We start from the raw sequence: 18,150 nt of genomic DNA on the forward strand, positions 1-18,150 counted from the left end.
TGCTAGAGAATGACTGCAAGCATCTAATTGTATCAGATAAGCTCGTTTGTGGTGTGTTTAAGACTTGAAATGTGTACAACACATTGAGCAAACAAATTATCAGGTTGTCCCATATCAAATGTGAAATTTAAAAAAAAAAAAAAACACTCTTGGCTTTGAGGCAAAAATCACATTGCATTCTGGTGCCTTTAGACCTGTATGTATATGCTGTACAGGAACCCAAAATGGCATCTGCTAACAATACCAGGACATAAAATGCATGATTTGAGATGTCGGTTTCAGCCAATCTTTTCTGAAACAAGACTTGGGTGAAAAAAAACTAACAGTGATTTGTCTGCATTAATAGTTTTATAATATTCACACTTGGCAATATGCTGTATGCTAATTACTGTTGAGAAGCTGAAGAGAACATATGTGCTGTCTGTATGTATCTATATATGGGATTTGTGTGGCACACACCTAGTTACTAAGCAACAAATGGAGCACTGTACAAAATAAACAGTGGCCAATTGGTCCAGCATAGTGAATGCAGAGCTGTTACCTTTGCCGTGGCTTAATACTGTAGATGTGGCATGCAAGAGGAATCCAAATGCTTCCAGGTGTTAAGGTCTGTTAGATTTCCACGCTCTCTGTTTGCACTGCAGACTTTTCATCTTTTCATTTCTCTGACCATCACCTGACACGAATGCTCCAGAAATAAGCCAGGCCTCATTTCCTACCCAGGAAGCTCTAGACTTGTATTACACACTACTCTTTGATTTCCGACAACATAAGTCACAAGTTGCTTCTACAAAAGAAGCTCTTAAAAGCTATATTAATTAAATCTCGCACCTCCTTAATCATTAGCTCGAGAGTCTATGAATTGATGGATTCCATAATTGACACGCATATCGCGTTGCTCCGTTTTAGATACATGTCATATTCCTCCTCTATGTGTCAGGTCTCCAAGTTACAGTTTGCAGATGTTCTAACTTGGCTGGGCCCATGCAAATGTTAGTTTGTTCTTTGTCCAAATAAAGCGTGCATTGTTTGACAAGCCTCAAGAAGCAATCGTTATTCCTCACTTGCAGAAAGTTTTATGGCCCTATTTTTTGCCAGGAATCTAGAGATGGCAAGCTTGGGTTTCGGATATATAAGGAGGGATGGGACATACAGGGAGGAGGTCGAGAGGTCTCCCCCCACTTTTGTGTGATATAAGAAGATTTCAAATCGGCAAAATAATTTCAGCAAGGTTGCATTCGGGGGAAAAAAGCAAGGAAAGATCAAAGATCCGGGCAATCAGCTGTTTTAAGAATACATTTAAATGAATCATATAGATGTGAAAAAGTAATGTTTTAGGCAGGGCAGACAAAATGATCTCTTACAGGCCATATTCTACAGCTTTACCCAACAATTTACACAGTAGCCTTGACATGTACAAATGGCTTGATGTGCAACACATTTGTCAGAGATTATCTTGACATCTTGAAGCTGGTTTTGGCAGCTTGCCGCTCCTAGTCTTGCCAGTGATGGCTTTGGTTAAATGACTAATCTGACTATTATTAGGTGGTGGTCTAACTGGATTAGCCTGAGGACTTGATGTTAGTGATGGTTGCGTCCAGCGTTACAAATGTTTCCATGTTGTGATAATATCAATTGAGTCCCTAACCAGCTCGGTGAAGCCTTTAGAAATCATGTTAAATCCCACCTGTCAGCTGCTGTGTTGGGCAAGCTATCAAGAATTGGGAGGTTGCTGTCACCTGCCACTATTCTTTTTCCTAATGATGTGAGGATCTCTTCCAGGAGGTCCAGCCAATTTTCCAAGATTAACAATCTATAACCCAGGGAATAGTTGGTAATAGGAATGGTCAATCTGGTTCTGCAGTTAATCTAGCATCTCACTAGTATGTGCCCAAGAAATGCAATGTCTTGGTGGGTAATGAGGAGCAGATGCCTGAGTTGAGGAAGGCCGGGCCTCACACACCGCCTTGATTTTTGTTTCTATTTTTTCAGAGGATCTTGGAGCCATTTTAGAGGAGAGTGTTCAGCGATGCAGATGCAGTGTGGTTGTCATCAAAATGTGATTCACTGAAAACTAATTGCAGGGGATGTCAGCTTCGATGATGTTGTGCACATCTCCTGCATTCGTATTGGTGGAATGGGAACTAATTATGTCAAATGTTTTTATTTTTTATTTTTGAATGACTGCTTTGGTCTTCCATCATAATGCGAGGAAATGGGTTCAGTTGAACCAGGAAGATTTTCCTCAGGTGTGAATGGTCTCAGATTCCCACCTTACTTGAATCTGGGTGATCCGAGCACCACTGTATCCTACCCCCGTTGCTGACAAAATGCCCACCTTCCCCCTCCCCTGTTGTTAGCTACCCACACCCTTGTTTCTCTGCTCCTTCTCACCATGTTCTTCCCCCGATGACTGTAAAGCAGTTTGTTGCTTCTGGAAGCTTTGTCCACATTACATACATACCCTAATAATAATCATTTTTGAGGTTTGCATTTTTAGGTCCACAGAGTTTATTTTTGGGGGTCTAGTGGTGCCATTATCAACAAGTTCTTCCAGCTTCCTCTTGTGTTTACGCTGTAGGCAGCTGTTCATTTTTCTGTGAGGTCAATGAGATATCCTGATGTACTTTGGTTAGGTTGGAAGAATGCCAGTGGGTGTATTTGTATGTTCGGTATAGCAGGTTCTGCAATGATCCAAAGGATTTCGAAAAAGTGACACATAAAACAAGATAGGTTGTGGAATTATCTTGTTTTTTAAACTCAGTCTGGTTCCACCTTGCATAAGGTAGGTGGCGGTTCTGAGTATGATGTATGAAACCCCAGGAGCCAGCTTTGGGCTGAGGAGAAAAAAAAACCTTTTTCGAAATTGAGACAGTGTTAGGTATTGATGATCAGTATTTCTCTTGGCGAGTCTCTGCAAATCATTCTTCAATTGTTTGTGGTTGTTTGGGGAGGGTATTTCATTCTGAATGTGCCAATTCACATCAGAATGGAAGTGGAGATGCAGATGCAATAAAGTTGACATATTCCCTCCGCCCCCCCCCTGCTGATTAATCTTTTTTGTTGTTTGATTGTACTGAATTAAATGAGAGTACATTTTCAGTGACAGGATCAATACCAATTTCCAGATTTGAGCTACATCCTGACTACTGGCACTCTTTAAAGAATTCATAAAAGATACAAGAAAACATTTAAAGACTACACTAAACCAAAACCTGACGACATAAGAAAGTAAAAATCAGCATTACAATAAATGAGGTCCATTAAACAGAAGTAACTTAAATTAGGCTATCGCATATGAATTTGCCACAAACATGTAACTATTCAACAAACAATTCCTGGAAACCTATCAACATTACAAATGTATTCTCTCTCTATCTCTCTTATTCTCTGAAGTGCTCATTTTCTCATCTCTCTATTTCTCTCTCCCTCTGTCTTGTTCTTTCTCTCTCCCTCTCTTTCTCTCTGTTTGTCTGTCTGTCTCTCTCGCTCTCACTCTATTTCTTTATCCCGAGGTCTCTCGCCTTCTCTCAGCCTTCTCTTTCCTTTTGTGAAATAGCCCTGCCTGGCTAGATATACATGGAAATATTTAGCCACACAGCTTCGAGTGGAAGCACTACTAGCACACTAAACTACGGACGTTCATAAGAGTTGTTCAGAATTTTTTATTGGCATCAACCAATTCGTTTTCTTGAGATAAATCTTTAAGAAAGTTAAAGATAGGCCACCAGGGGGCACGTTAATGTAAGCAGCCTAATTCACACACTCCTCACGCACCAGAGGCCAATAGGGCCTTGAGCCCCACTATAATACCCCAGGGAACTTGCCACTGAGAGCAGAGGTCCCCCACGCAGGAAGGAGGGGCCAAGAAGAGTGTCTACTACAAGCAAGGATGGCCCAGGAGTAAAGCGAGGCAAAGAAAGGAGGCTCTGAAACCTGACAAGAACAGGACCAAGCCCTACAATCACAGTCCTGGGTCCCAGCGCTAATCAGAGGGGCTTGGTGATCAGCATCTGATGCAAAGGTGAGGGCATCCCCAATTAATCAGACCACCTCACACAAGGCCGAACAGTCACCACATGACAAAGATGGGAAGAAGTCCTGCTGGCACCCTCCATTGTTGGTGCAGCGGTCCTTTACATGGGGAAATAAGTCCCTCATCTGCAGGCCCTAACGGAGAGACTACAAAATCAGTGAGCAGTGGCAGAGATATGCCAGACACTCGAGTGCCACGTGCAACATATCCCTGCTCCGCCACTAAGGCTGAAGTTGAGCAGAGGGAGGTGGAAGGAGATAAGGGTCTCTGAAATTTCTGGGGAACAGGAGAAGCCCTACCAAGATTGGGTCATTCCCACATTGTTGGCAATCACTCCTAAAATAAGGAGCTCTGTGGTGGCCAGGTGTGGGAAATCCTGATGATTCGTTGAGGAGGACCTCAAGAGGGGTAAACTACAGAGACAAGGTAGATGGGCCCAGCATGCAGTGGAAACAGTTGAACTTGGTAAGGGATATAGGGTAGAGGACACTCCTTCAGAAGAGAAGTTAAATCAGAAAGGCTGTGAAGAGTATATAGTATTGAGAAGGGGGTGAGGCCAAACCCAGAAACACAACAAGAGGAACCCGGTGAATGGAGAAGTTAGCAGAATACTCCAAATAACTAAGAAGGTAAGAGAACTATTGCAGTCCCTTCTTCAATATTTTTACAGAGATTAATGGCAGAGAGTTAGAGACTCTGGAGATGTTTAGGTCTTCCAAGCGAGAAACCGAAACAACAGAACCTGCAAAGTGTTGAAATCACCCACGCATGGTCAGTGCTATTGTGGTCCTCAGTCAAGACGGGGAGGGGGGATCATCACCGTGGGGCTGATACAGAGTTCCTCGAACACAACCGGACGGAGCTCCTGTCTGATATAAATCTCGCCCAAATGAGTTGGAAGGTGTCCTTACAAAAATTTTAAAGTCCCAAAGATATGGATCTTTTGGTTGGAGAAGCAGAACCGCAGACAAATGAAATGAGCAAGCAGATGGCCACAACGAAAGAGACAGCAGCACCCCTCAAAGAGATCAGGGGGATACAAACAGACTTGATGGGCTGGATACAAATAAATGAAACATTAGATGACAGATTTCAGTGGTTGGAAGCAAATCAAATGTCAGTGGACATCCTAGAGTCCCAATTGGACATGGGGGCTTCTGAACTAGAGAAAAAGGAAGAAGCAATGAGATTGGAGAAGATGATTTTGAGAATCAGGAAAGAAGAAATAAACTCTGGTTCTTTGGCTTTTCAGAAAAGGATGGTGAAAACAAGAGAGACATTGTAAAGGCCACCCAAGAAGTCCTTAAGTTCCTGACTGGGAATGAGGAAATAAGTGAACCAAAATAGCTCACTGAGAAGGGTGAAGAGGATGTGGACCCGATTGGTTCTGGTGAGATTTCATTACTACACAGAGAAAACAAGGGTGCTGGAAAAAAACAGAAGACAAAGGCCCATTGATTACAGGCTGGCTAAGATATCAATCTTCCAAGACTTTTCTGGCTTTACTCTCACCAGTAAATGCCTATGTGCCCCCCTTAGCCACTGGCTAAGAGAAAAAGGAGTAAGATAATGATGGGGGTTCCCCTTCTCGGTCACATTTGAATATGAAAGCTTGAAGTATAACTTAATCACAGAGTACGACATCTAGAGAGTCTTAAATGTACTTATTGAGACTCCCTACCTCAGAAAAGTATCTCCCAGCAGAGCGCCACAACAAGAGAGGGGAAAACTAAGTACCAGAAAAGTATCTCCCCGCAGAGCGCCACAACAAGAGAGGGGAAAACTAAGTACCAGAAAAGTATCTCCCCGCAGAGCGCCACAACAAGAGAGGGGAAAACTAAGTACCAGAAAAGTATCTCCCCGCAGAGCGCCACAACAAGAGAGGGGAAAACTAAGTACCAGAAAAGTATCTCCCCGCAGAGCGCCACAACAAGAGAGGGGAAAACTAAGTACCAGAAAAGTATCTCCCCGCAGAGCGCCACAACAAGAGAGGGGAAAACTAAGTACCAGAAAATACAAAGAATGAGCACACCATCACTGGAAAAGAGATAAGGGAGTGAACATTTCAGAAGTGATAGAATAGGTAATCTAGAGGCTTAAGTGTAGCTTGGCTGTCAGAGATGAGAGTGTCCAAGGGACTGTGTCATACGATGTCAATGGGCTAGCTGTTTGATAGTTAGAATTCTAGCTATACTGAATGGGAAGAGCCGGACAGCCAGTATCTGGGGGATTGTTGATTAAAGGGGAGACACAGTCAAAGGGGTAAAAGGACACAGGGGAAGGTACACAGACATTGGGCCTCATTAGGAGTCTGGCGGTAACCAAGCCAGAAAAACTCCGTGATTCCCGGAATCACTGGGGCATTACGACCCCGGGGACCCGGGAATTCCAGAGGTGGAATTGTGTAAGTCCCCATTCCCATGGAGCCCCATAGGACTCCATGGGGATAGGGACAATGGAAACACTGGTTCCGTCTATGACAGAGCCAGTGTTTCCATGTCCGCCTGCAGGTGGGTGGTGTTAAACCCGCCAGGTCAGACGTGGCGGGAGTGACACCTCCCACCTGCAGGACTCTTAATCAGCCGGTCCGGAAAGAACAGTGGCAGCGGTTTTATCACCACCATTCTTTTCCAAACCGGCAGGGTCGTAATGAGGCCCATTGTATCTACATTGAATAATCATGGGGGCTCATGGAGGGTGCATGGATGGACCCGTTTTGCCTCACTTTTAAAGACAATGCTCAATAATGTACTCAAAATGCACAGAAAAAATTGCTTTATTCAAATCATTGAATCTTGGCTGGGACAGCATACAATCAGCTCTCAACGTAAGATGTGTCCTCATAATACAGTACCTATTAAAAAACAAATGAACATATTTAATTGGTTAAGATCGCAAACTTCATCTGGTATACATAGGTGTTAGGTCTTTTAGGGAGGGGGGGAGAAGTCCATGGTTTGTGATTTGTACAATTAAAAGTAACTCCTTGTCATTCCCAGGCAATGAGGCCTATCTTTTCCTTTGCATGTGGCCTTGTGTATCATCTGGTGTCTGCCTGCATACTGGGATGTTTAGCAGGTGTCTTATCTGTGTTTTGCACATAATTAATAGTCACTGTTCTCTGCATCTTGGTCACGCATTGGAGGACCGTGTTTGATTATGGATTTCATTTTTTTTTTGTTGTTACTTTTAGCTAATTCTACCTTGCAAGTTCTACTCTTTGTAACCACTTGAGCCACCTTCTATCTTTTCTATATAGAGTCCTTTGACATATTATTCTTCTGCACCTGGACATCAATGGCTGTCTGTGCTCTTGTAAATTTAATTAACTCGGGAGGTTATTGCTTGCATTCTGGGAACTGTTAACTTATCTCGAGGATCTGCTCACCCACTAGTCCCGTCCTGGTGTTCTGACCTTGGCCGTCATTGTGAACTGCTCTCTGAGTGGCTTCAAAAGCTTCTAAAATAAATGTGTTTTTGTGAATTCAGCATCTTGGACTCTAATGCCCTACTCACTCTTGGGCCTGTTGCATGTTAGGAAAATGACTGTACTTCTGTACTTGCGCCTCCTTGTTGGTTACTTATATTTGCATCTGTTTGTGTTACATTCACCTTGTACATCTGACATGCGTTGGTTTCCCTGCCCATGAATGCTGTATCCTTATCTTCCTATAATTTCATCTGCCCTTCCAATGTAGTGAGTCCCTCTCTTAGTATGCAGGAAACTATGCTACTTACAGCACACTGCATGTACATTCTATAGCTTATTTTAGATCCCTACTAGTGTTGCTCTGTCTAACTACTTCTTTATAGCAGATGTATGTGCATTAACGGTTTGACTGTTTTATGGATTCTGCCTCAGCTGGTTTTGTTTCTCACCTCAAGCACATGGGGCACGAGGACCCTTTTATACCCTCTCCCCCTTTTAGAGTAACAAGAAGGAGGAGAGGCAGAAGTTGGATGATTGGGAGATGGAGGAGCGGGGTGAGGGTAGACCTGGTGGTACAGCCTGTGCAAGGGTGGCGGGAAAGTTCCAGGCTGGACGCCAAGAGGAGGGGCTTAGGGGAGGGGGCAGGGACTTGTTTTTGTTTAGTTACTGTTGGGGAATTTTGGTTACTAAAATGTAATTGAAAAGAACAACCAAGAAGGTTACGAGTGAGAGGAACAGATTGCAGAAGGTGAAATCGAGGATAATATAGGTTCTCAAAGAGACAAGAGAGTTGCAAAATGCAAATATTAATGGCTGATCCCAATATAGTGCTCATCATGGGGTCTCTAAATGTAAGAGGGTTAAACTCTTCATCTAAAAGATCTAAATGGGCAAGACTTGGTCTTTTTCTCCAAGAGACCCACTTGGTGAATGGGTTGGAACCATCCATACAAGGAAAGTGTATAGATAAATTATACCGTGCCTCTGGACAATCAACAAAGAAAGGAGTAGCAAGAAGATACAACTATTTGTGGAGGGTCCTCTAATCATGGGACCCGACTTTAACATGATCTTACACTGGGAAAGAGACAAGAAAAGAATGAAAAATAGAGGGAGACCCCAATCTGTGGGAGGAGAGTACAAACAACCAAGAAGTGGGTAATGGAGATGTACTGATGCTACCAATGGATGGGGATCCACGTGCATGTACTCTGCGGTCCATGAATCCAACTCAAGGATAGATATCATTTTGGTAGAAACCAGGGTGAAATCAAAAGTCAAGGTAGTCAGCGTCTCAGTTGGAAAGGGAGATGGATGTGTAATTAGTTCCTTCTCAAAGATAGAGGAGTAGCACGAGGATTCCTAACTACTATTAAGAAATACTTCCAATTTAATTACAATGAAGACGTGAATGCATCAATCCTATTGCAAGAGTAAAAGCCACAAATTGGGGTGATTTGTTTAGGATAAGGTCACAGAAGAAATGAGAAAGACGGCGAGAGGAAATATTTTGTAATTTTTTAGCTATGTTTATTAACATTTTCATGAGTAACGCAGCAAGGTGAGATAAAAACAGAGCAAATAACAAAAAATCTAGGACTGACTTGCACGTTGATTTAAACCCATTTTACCCGTCTTATTATAACTGACCCAACTCGCCCCCCTCGCAACCACAAACTCATGTGTCTGGCAATTTGTGTCCACCCCGACTCAAAGGGCTGCACTTTCCACATCATCCTATGACTTCCTCCCACTTTCCCCATATTTTCTGGTATTTCCTAGGAGTCTTTCTGTTCCAGTATATTACTGTCCCATGCTGCAACAAAGCTCTGTGCCAATTTCCCAATTTCTTATCTTGGACATTTCATTAGATCCCCATTTTGCCGCTAGGTCCCTCTTGACCCCCATAGCCACTATGGAAATCAGAGTACCCTCCCATCTATTCCCATTGAATTCCCCCGTGGTGTGCAGTAATAGCATTTTGGGATCTTTGGGAATTGTGTTGCCTAGTACTCTGTATAACTTGTTGAGGACCTTGTCCCACATTTTTGAGACATTCAACATTCCCAAAGCAGGTGGTAGAAGGTGCCCGTATCTCTCTCACACTTGAGACACACCTCATTCTCTGCTTGCCCCATTTTATGTAGCCTATCCCTAAAATAATATACCCTGTGAAGTATCTTATACTGTATTAACATTATTCAGGAGGAGATGTTATCATCCCTTGCTGCCACCATTGCCTCCACCCATTCCTCACTTTCCAGTGTCCGAAGATCCCTTTCCCATTTCTCCTTCAGATGTATATCTTACGCCCGTCCCCAGTCCATACCTTCCCTGTATGGTTTGGAACAACACTAATCTATTACTCTCAATCACAGCAGCCACCTTTGTGATGCCTGTGCCGGTCCAACACGTGTGCAGCCCTAACATGCAAAGTTCCTTAAGTCCCAGGTTTATTTATTTATTAGACATATGTAAGCCGCCTATACAACACATGGTGTTTCAAGGCATCACAAGACAAAAATGGGGGTGGGGGATGAGGAAGAAAGATACAATAATGGTCCTACTAGGCCTTGTGACATTCATATCATGCAAGTGCAGAACAAGAGGTGCGAGGGGGGATTGGGAAGTGCCAGAATGTGCAAAAAAACAAAGTGCTAAGGTGGGAAAGGAAAAGGGTGAAGCAAGATGCAGGTGCTAAGAGGAGGCCAGAGGGCAAGTGCCAGGGAATATAGGTAAGTGCAGAGAAGGGGAACGTGGACTGGGAGGGGACCTGGAGCTCTGTAGTACTCAGAGGGAACCAGGCAGCCAGTAACTGAGGCAGAAGAAGGTGAAGACAAGGGCCCAACACCCTCTTTGAAGGCCCCTGTCGATCAGGCATGCAGAAACTGGAACTAGTTGGCAGAGAGGGAAACAGGATCCTGGACTGGATTTCAAAACAAAACATCAACGTTATTCAAACATCAGAAAACAACAGCTCTGAGTTCCCATACTCACTGCTTTCTATACATTTTGCAGTTGGCACAGTGTTCCATTTAATGATGCAGTTCATTCTGATTGGGCCAGACAATTAAAGACAAGTCCTTTCCCTTTCCAGGGTTGGTTGGCATGGCTGCCACTCACCAGGTCATAACTATGCATGCAAGCTACTTACATTTGTGTGAGATGCTCTTGACCTTTATCATGAATCCTTTGATGCCTTGGGAAAGAGCATCCTTGGCATCCTCCTCGAGGTAATTTTGGCATGCGATAGTATGCTTTTACCAAGAAATCTTAATATGAGCATCAGCTGTAGTGGGCTGCCCATGTGCTCAACACAATTGGTGCTAGTTTTAACAGCTGTCTGCTCTAATTGTTATCATCCCAGAACACCTGACACGTCACCATCAAAATTGCTGCCAAGAAGTCTGAACAGTTTTCCAGGTATGTCTTTCTTCAATGAACCTTTAAAGAACTTCTATGAGAGTATTATTTCATTATTTCATCATGACTCATGACAATCGACCATTTTGTATTTCTAGCAACCATTTTAAAATCTGCCTGACCTTGTCTCAATCAAAATGGCTAACCACTCTTCTTTTAAACAGAACTCATTTCCTGTTCAGTTTTCAGCCTAGATTTTTGGTATCCATGATATATGTGTGCTACTAGAGATACCATTTGCTCCATAAGGCATTCTGACCCTATGAATATACATTACCCTGAAATGTGATTTTTATGTCTTAAAAGCACTGCAATTATGATTTCCGCAATGCTTTCTATTGATCAGCCTGACACGTTATCTGCATTCAGTGGGAGGGGGGTCTCTGAGCCCTACTCTACAAAGGTGTTAGCAGGGGAAAGGGAGAGTGAAGGAGGCAAAAGGGAGGGTCTTGAGGAGTTCCAGAACTTACGTAGATCTGGCTAAAGCCTAAAAGGGTCAGGGAGACCATTCCATATGGAGGCTCCTGTGTAGGAGATAGATCTACACCCCCACTCTTTACTTATAGAAGCGTGTGATTTTCAGAGTTGGAGCTAGCAGAGTGAAGGGAGGTACTTTGGAGAAAGAATTGGATGAAGTGGGGTCCCAGGCCCCAGTAAGCCTTGTGGATCATGCAGAGGCTCTTGAATTTGATCCTAGCAGCAACCGGGAGCCTGTGGAGATAATTTAGGGCTGGAGAGATGTGGTCCCTGGGCTTGAGGCCAAGAATATATCTTGCAGTCCTATTCTGGATCAGTTAAAGGGGACGAAGGGAGGATGAGGGAAGATTGAGGAAGAGGCTTTTACAGTAGTCACGTCTAGAGAGGACAAGAGCTCTGGAGACATTGCATTTCTGGGGGAAGATAAGGAAAGGGAGAATGCCTCTGCAGAGGTGCAGCTGATAGTGAGCCTTCTTGGCAAGGTTCGTGATGTGAGGAGAAAAAGAGAGAGAGGAATCAAAGATGATACTGAGGTCTTTTGACTCACAAGAGGGTGAGGGGAGCGGACCCAAAGAGAGGGTGGCCAGAGGGAGGGAGGGAAGGTGGGAGTTGGGGTCCCAATGAAAAGGACCTCAGTCTTGCTGGCATTAAGCCAGAGATCACTGCCAGCTCACCATTACTGAATAGCAGTCATACAGTCAGGGGTCAGGTAGTAGGAAGAGGAGGAAGAGTAGGGAAGCTTCAAGGAGAGCTGTGTGTCGTATGAATAACACTGGAAGTGAGGAGAGAATGAAAGAGATCAAGTAGGCCAAAGAGGCACTACCTCAGAGTGGTTGGCACCTAGAGATCTTTCCCTTCAAGTCCATAGCCTTTGTAGTTCTTCCCTAATTTGTACTTGTCTCTGTCCTGCTGGGGGGAGGTGACACTTTCCTGGGTTCCCATATAAAACTTGTATCGGGACCGCTCCAAGCATGCTGGCCATTTCGAGTCTTGTATGTGAGAGGGTACACCCCCAAAGAACCATTAATTGGTAATGATTGGGTGGGCCGCACAGTAATACGTCCACACATTTGGGACCCACAGTTCCCCTCCCACACCTACCTCATGAAATTGCTCATTGCCATGCATGAGTTCTTGTTACCACATGTGACCATAGCAACAAGAGCGTTACTCGCATCAAATTGCTTGTTAGGTATGTGGGCCATGTAGTTCTGTAATATATAGCAACGGGGGGAGTGTCAGCATTTTGAACAGGTTAACCCTCCCAGCAGAGTTTGCATATTCCCGTAACCTATTGATCACCTATTGATCACTGGGTCAAGATTGCCCTCCAAAAATGCTCCTGGTTGCCTGTATATTTGTATCACCAGGTACTTGTACCCTGCCTCTTCCACTCAAAGGGGGCATCACCTCGGCATTGCAGCTTTCCCACTTCCAACTGGTATGACCACCAATTTGGTCCAGTTAACTTTGAGACCACATTACCATCCAAATTCCTTCCGAGTCGTCATTAGCCTTGCGACTGATCTTTCCGGGTCCCCCAGGTAGACAAGAAGATCATCTGCGTAAAAGGAATATTTTATCTTCCCATTACCCAGCCCATTTAAACGCACAAATTAGTGGCTCATACCTGATACAGTGCTCAAATGGATCGATCACCAAGAGGAATAGATGGGGTGATAGTCGGCAGCCCTCAGTGGTGTCCCCCTATAGCTGGAATGTATGAAATATATGGCAATTTATGGCGCGTTTAAAAGAGATGCACACATCCAAAGAAGCTTGGTCCCACTCCAATCTTGACCATGACCACCCAGAGGAATTCCTAGCCAACAGAGTCAAATGCTTTCTCTGAGTCCAGTGCCATGACCACGTGGGGTCGCTCCGGCTGGTCAGAGAGTGCCAAGGCATTGTGCAGCCTCCTTAGATTCATCCACGTGGCACAAACCCACACTGGTCCGAATGTATTAGTCTGGTCATCAACGGGAGCAAACTATTTCCCAGGACCTTCGCTAGGACTTTAGCCGCCACATTCAACAGAGAAATTGGTCGATATGAAGGGCATTCATTTGGGGGATTTCCTTTTTTGTAAATTACTACAATTTTGGCTGTTCTCATGTTCTCTGAGAGGTTTTTCTCTCAGCTCTAACAAAACATTTCTAGCATGGGTTTGACCACCTTGTCCCAGACACGCTTCGAAAATTCCACTGTTTCCCATTCGGGCACATTGTCTTCCCTGATTGTAGCTCCTGTATAGACTCCCTGATCTCCTCTCTAATTACATCCTCCTCCAAGTCTAGTCGTTCATTTTCCTCCAAGCGTGGTAGGTTAAAACCTGTCAGGTATTTGTCTCTGTGAGTGAGGGGGCCTGGTACCTCTGCATAAAGCATCTGGTAGTAATCCACAAATGCCTAGGCTTTCTCATCTCCCTCCCTGTACTCCCCCCAGTCTGTCAGTGATGGCTAATACCCATCTAGCCCCTTCCTTCCTTCTTACTAACCAGACCAGCATACGCTCCTCTTTGTCCCCCAGTTCATATTCTCTAGCTTTGTATGCCAAAACGCTTGGTAGGCTTCATCTACCGTCCTATAGTTTCCCATAGCTTTGGTCAGAACCCTTTTGGTTTCCATAGTTTTCATCTGGACATGGAGCCTCTCTGCTGCAGCTACTTCCTCCTCTTTCCCCTTTAATTTCTCCCATCAGCCTTTCTTATGCGCTCCTATTACACCCTGTGCCTTCCCACAGAGAATGGTTTTACATGCCTCTGACAACATTTCACTATTCTCCACAGTGCCCGTGTTCAGTCGGGTGTACTGCTCTATGAGCGCCTCCTTTTCGTTGTCACTGCCTAAGGGGTCGAGCCACCACACCCAACACCCATTCCTTCTGGATCCTTCCACTGTCATGTACATCAGATCATGGTCCAATATCCCCCTGGCCAAGTAACGCACCTCCCTTACTATATCCAAAACCATGCAGCGCATTAATAAGTCGTCTAGCCGGGACTTTGAATTATGAGCCCCTGAGTGAAACGAGAACTGTTGTTGGTCGGGATGCAGTTCCTTCCCCACATTCTGCAACCTGGTTTCTTCTAGAAATGTGATTAATTTGTGTTCACCTCCCTCCCTCGGGGAGTGCCTGGCCCTTGTGATCATCTATGCAAATCCCTGTCATGGACATCGTTCAAATCAACACTGACAATGGTGAGGTCTGTTCTGCGTTCTGCTACCACCCCCTGTATTTCTTCCAGAATGTCTGCTTGTAATGGTGGAGGGGTGTAGACATTGGGCCTCATTCCGAGGTTGGTGGTAGTCATGGCGCTATTTGCGACATGACTGCCACCAATTACGGGTCCGGCACCGGTATAGTTCAATGGGGACCGGTGTAGTCCGACCTTTGCGGGACAGGTAAGTCCCCATTGAAAATGCCATTCCCTATTCCCATTTTAGCCCCCATAGGGCTCAATGGGAATGGGGAGGGTGCAAATAACGGGCTCGCGAATGTCAAGCCCCTTATTTGCGCCCTGGTCCCTTAGCAGGTCCCGTCCATAATAGCTGGTCAGACCTGCCGTTACTGGCAGGACCCGCTAAGGGACCTTGTAGTAGGGCGGTAAGGGATTACCGGTACCAGTCTCCTTACCGGTGCCCGATATCCCTTACCACCCACCTTATAATGACCCCCATCGACTATCGAGACTGATGCTCCCCACAAGTCCCCAGTGAGTATAAGGTGCCTCCCTCCGACATCTCTGATCATTTTCTTTATCTGGAAGGGATAGACTTGTGAATCAATATTGCCACCCCCCTGGACTCCCAGTGATAACTTTCATGTTCTACTACCAAATATTTCCCCTTCCCAAGGAATTTGCACATCATGCCCATCAGGTGGGTGTCTTCCAGTAGTATGACATCAGTGTGTTGGTCTCTTACATATCGTGTTACCATTCCCCTCATAATCTTATCTTGGAGGCCATTGACATTCCATGTCAGGCACTTGAAAAGCCTACACACCATTATCCTTTCTCTGACCACAGCTCAAAACCTTCCCCCTGAGTAAGAATCACATACTGAAACTTGACGGTTACCTCTGTCCACCCTTGTGCAGTACTAGCATAAACTTTAACTTGAACACTGCTCCATTCTCCAATCCCCATCTAGCGGTCACCCCCCAAACACCTCTCCATGCCCCGCCCCCCATCCGATATTTCACCCCAACTTGAAGCATCTGTTGTGCCATGAACTTTCTGTTGTCCTTCCCAGCTCCCGATTTGGAGCTCAGGACCATCTTGGGGGCCTGTCTATATTGTGGTGGTCGATCCGCCCCTACTATCAGTGTGTCGCAACTTCATTTTTCCCAAGCTTGTCCATCTCTGGCCTCATCCCGGACCTCCCGGTTGTGTAGCGGGAGTCAGTTGTCTGAGCATAGGCCAGGTCTTTTGTCTCTGCTAGGGCTTTGTCAGTTGACACCACTTGCCCCGTTCAGGGGGGCGCCCCTCTGGATGTTGACTCACATCCTTCCCCTTTGTGGGTGTGTGCATCTGTTCCCTTGCAGAGGCTGGGGTTGTCACCGCCCAGTCCCACACCTCTGCCGGTCTAGTGCAAAAGCACACTCCCTGCAGATCACGCTCAGTGTCAACCGGAACATCATTGTGTACTTGAACGCTTTTTACCAAAGTTTCTTGCACACAGCATCAAAGGATTGTCTGGCCTTTTGGTGATCTTGACTTCATTGTACTCCAGCAGACCTTTCTTTTTGGCCATCTGAAAGATGGCATCTCTGTCCCTATAGTGAAGCAGGTTGGCAATGACCACTCTGGGTGGTACTCCTAGGGTTGCCTCTTTGCTTGGAATTCTTTGGGCCTGTTCAATTGAGCAGAATCTTGAGAGCCCCTGTGGCCCCATCCATTCCTGGATCCATTTTTCTTGGAATAATTCCTTCGAGACCCCATTTTCTCTTTCGGCCAAACCAATTTGACACTGGGTACTCCTGCGGGACCTCCCTTCCATGTCCTCCATTAGGCCTTTACGTCTCCACTCAACGGGCCTGTTGCACCCTCCACCACAGAAATGCGTTTGTCGGCCTCAGTTATTCTCAAACTGACTTTGCAAAGGTCATGCCCCAAGAGTCCAACATCCAGACCCACTGCATCAATTTGTTACTCCAGCTGGTTCCTGGAGTCCTGGATTGCTCTCAGTATGTCTTGCGTGTCACTGCTACTGCGTCCAGTGCTCTCTTCCATGCCCTGCTCCTTGTGTGGTTGCGGTGGGGCATGCTCCCTTGCCTCTCCTTGTTTGCCCTCTGGCCTTCTTGGTCTTGCAAATTTCCCTTGCCACGGCCAGTGTCGCTGCCTGTCTGTGGGGGGCTGGCTTACTATGCTCCCATTCCCCTTATCGGGCTGCACCACAGTAGTGTCTCCGCTGGGCCCTGGTGATCAGCACTGCTTTAGGTGTGCACTGGGAGAGGGTAGGAGGGGGGAAGCAAGCACCTCCTCTGGTCGTTGTTCGGCCCCATTTATGGTGTGGGGAGACATCTCCCCAACCCTCCTGCAGCTAATTTAGTCCTCCAGCCTCCTTATTTGTTGTCCTGCTCTAGTCCATTGCTTCCCACTTATAATGAAGTCTTTATCCGCTGCAGCCCCCACTGTGTGTGTTGCCTCTCTGCACTCTGGAGGGAGTGTCACCTCCACTCCCTGCTCCGATCTGGGCGCAGCCTCTTAAGTCTTACAGATGTGTGAATCAGCCCACAGAAGAGTTGATGGGCACCTTTGTTATGCAGTGTATCCAAAGGGAGATCTCAGAACGTCTAGACGGACCCATCACAGAAGAGGATATGGTCGGGACTACCAAGATCATGAAAGGGGGAACACCCCAGGAGATGATAGATTCTCTGTTTTATTTTTCAAGTTGTATCGATCCACCTTGGCCCCGTACTTTGTGGAAGATTTTAATGAACTTCTAGTCTTACAGAGGTGTGAATCAGCAAACAAACTTTGTTTTAGCAGCTGAACAGAGGACATGGGGAAGAGCATCCCACAACCCGGGCATTGAGGCTGAAAGCACCCCGCTCGGACTCCCCATTTCTGCACTCACTCCACAGTCGCCAGTCTACACGCTCCCCCCGCACTCGCTGCTGACACCTTGGATGGCTGCTTTCTGGCTGCAGCAGACAATGTCTTTTGCTGCAACGTCATGCGGCCGCAGGCGACATCTTGCCTGAGGCTCTGGCTGCCAAGACTAGCTAATTTTTCTGCTAAGCTCAGGTGAGCTGGGGCTGGAAACTCCACAGAATGGTCAGCACTTTGTGCTGGCCTTTTTCCGGTCCTGATTTATGCTCAGGGTGCTCTTCCCAGCCATGATACCGGGTTTCAGAACAGAGTGACCTCACACCAAGCCTACTCCATTAGTCCCCATGAGGAAACAATTTTGAGAGGATAAACAGTATCGCTCTGACCGGGGGCCCGGGAAGCAATTATATTAATCCTGCAATCTCAAAAGCTCAATCACATGCTCTCATGGTTGAAGAGACTTATAGAATGCTATTATTTCTAATACAAAAGCACCATGAAATAGGGGAGAAAGCAGATAGGATTCTGGTGTGGATATTGAGAGAAAAAAGAAATGACAAAATGCTAACATCAATCCAGTCCACAAACTCCTAGGTAGTACATGATACACAGAACAGAGGGAAGCAATTTGGGAAGTATTATGAGAAGCTATATATTAACGAGTATGAAGGGGACAGGTATCGCATAGAAGAGTTCATGGGCACCTTTGTTATGCAGTGTATC

Source organism: Ambystoma mexicanum, chromosome 6p (assembly GCF_040938575.1).
Source record: "Ambystoma mexicanum isolate Mex_15411 chromosome 6p, UKY_AmexF1_1, whole genome shotgun sequence".
In the NCBI taxonomy this organism is placed as follows: domain Eukaryota; kingdom Metazoa; phylum Chordata; class Amphibia; order Caudata; family Ambystomatidae; genus Ambystoma; species Ambystoma mexicanum.